This window comes from Camelus ferus, chromosome 34, assembly GCF_009834535.1.
Source record: "Camelus ferus isolate YT-003-E chromosome 34, BCGSAC_Cfer_1.0, whole genome shotgun sequence".
NCBI lineage: Eukaryota > Metazoa > Chordata > Mammalia > Artiodactyla > Camelidae > Camelus > Camelus ferus.
Window position 1 is genome coordinate 13,334,349 of NC_045729.1, and position 2,440 is coordinate 13,336,788.

The window sequence follows — 2,440 nt, forward strand, 5'->3', positions numbered from 1 at the left end:
TTAAAGAGAGATCTGGGGCCAGGGAACAGCAGAGGGGAAGCAATCTCCCTTCTACCTCCCTCTCAAGGTGAACCAAGGGAAAAAGCAGACACTTCTCTTACGGTGCTTGAGCAGGGGAGTCATTTGGTCCTTCTGGATTCTTGGATTCCCACACTGGGTCTGAAAGGGAGAGGCAGTGGATTGAGAAAGGGGTTCTGAAGGCAAGAGTCAGGAAACAATTCTAGTTTTTCTCCCCCATCACCTGGCAGGGTGGTCAGTGAGTGGTCTGCCCTCCTGCAATTCAACCTTAAAGTGAGATGTTATAGGATTCCAGACAGACTTAATCAATCTCACATTCCTTTGTACTTTTGGAGATGTTTAGGGTTTGGAAAGAAAATATTAAATGCTTTGAGCTTGTAGCACACACACAGTGGAGCCATGTAAATCTAAGTTGTGTAAATACAATGGTCTCTTGATAGCCACTGCGGGGAGTGGTCCCAGGACCCCAAGGATATCAAAATCCACAGATGCTCAAGTCCCTTATATAAAATGGCATAGTATTGGCACATAACCTACACACATCTTCCCATATATTTCAAATCGTCTTTAGATTATTTATAATACCTTCTGCAATGAAAATGCTAAGTAAATCATTGTAAATACAAGGAAATGCTATGTAAACAGTTGCCAGTGCTCAGTAAACTCAAGTTTTGCTTTTTAGAACCTTCTGGAATTACTTTATTTTCCTGAATAGTTTCAATCTGCGGTTGGTTGAAGCCATGGATGCAGAAGCCTTGGATACAGAGGACCTACTGCATTCTTAAAAGATAAAAGCCAGTCCAGGACTTCAACAGGCTTATAATTAACCCTTGAAATGTCACTGAGCTCTCTTTAAAATAAAGTTATCAAGTCCGGGAAGGAAACTGGATCTGTTCTGGCTGAAGCTTCAGCTTACTCTGCCTCTGGATGTGATTAAAATATTACGCTTGTTTCTCTTCATGGCTGTGAGCCAGACGATTTTGAGACTACGGATGGTGAAGGGTTCCGGGCACTAAAACCACTGGGGCTGGAGAACGCAGATCTCTGGCATCCACCTGGTCTTTTCAAACAATTGCGGGAGGTCTGCCTTTCTGCTCTCTGCTCTCCTATTTCTCCCACTTGGAAAGTGGATGAGACACATTCGTTTTCCTCATGGGTAGAGAACTAGGCAAAGCTTCATCTGACCTCGGTAAAGCCCTGGGAAGGAATGTCCCCTTTTGCCCAGTGCCACAGTGTTCTACTCACCCACAGGGATATGCCTCCCTCTCTCTGAAGCAAGAAGAATCAACATCTGGCACGATGCCACTTGGGGCAGATTTTCAAGTCTGAACTGGCGTAAACACTTTAAAATGGATGTGTGAAGCCAGGGCTTTTCACAAGGAGATACAAGGAGAAATCTTCTAAGGTAGGTCTGGCCCTTCTGGCCCCCAGAAAAGAAAATGAGTAACAGCCTGAACTTGGTTTTGCTCAGTTAGCCACCAAGAACCTCCAACACGTTCCCCAAAGCTAGTCTATGTGCATGGGGTGTCAATGTTAGTTTTAGCCAATGCTGCTTGAAAGGTAAACAGATTGAAACGGAAGTTATATAGTATCTTCCAAAGTCAAATAAATGGACGCTCGTTCCTCACCACTGCTGTTTGAAATCCGAGGATTTATCAGAAATGTCATATTCCTCCCTCTTTTCCTTCTTTCTGCTGCGCTCCTGTCTTTATTTCTCCCACAAGCTGTTTCCTACTTTTATTGTTTACTTTCTTAATTTCCTCTCAGTGAGATGTCATTTTAATATAATTTCATAAAATGAGAAGTCGCTAACCCCCCCCACCGCCCCCCTCCCGCCCCCTGCCTCTTTCCCTTTCTTGTCTCTGGCAGAGCTTGTCCTGAAACTGAAAACTGATGGAACTCCAAGAGCTTCCAAGACGATGGGCCCTTGGCTGAGTATTTCCCAGCTGAGTGGAAAGTCTCGCTGGCAAAGCGGTGTGGGGTGTGCAGTAATAGAAGAGGGAGGGCTGTGTGGACAAGGACACCTGAACTTGGCAGGGGAAGTGAGCCCTTGGACAGTTGCCAGAGGGGTGCAACCGCTGTGATCAGCTCTCAGGCAGCTGGATGTGTACGGGATGGGGGGAAAGGCTCAAAGTCACACCTCCTGATCCTGCTCCACACAGTTACAGCTTCGTACTCAGGAGAAGAATCGCAAGCAAATAAGCAGTTGTGACCCAAACAAAACGCGAAAAGATCCTGCCTTTCTCCGACTAATGCCCATGGCGGTTCGTTCTGGAAAGCAGATGTTAAAGGTGTGTTGCCTTCTCCACCTGGCGCCTTGGTTACTGAACACATTATTCCTGCTGCTTCATGGACCGTTTCAGGTACAGGATTGAATATTCATAAGGAATTAAAGAGTGGCTATCCCTCCCTTTGCCTACAA

At 45.7% G+C, this 2,440-nt stretch overlaps 1 long non-coding RNA gene across 1 annotated transcript; it reads left to right on the top strand.

Moving 5' to 3' along the window:
• Positions 1–1,341: 1,341 nt before the first annotated feature.
• Positions 1,342–2,440, top strand: LOC116661362. The gene is made up of 2 exons (XR_004317243.1): positions 1,342–1,423; positions 1,888–2,440. It is a non-coding gene; the product is annotated as an uncharacterized LOC116661362 (long non-coding RNA).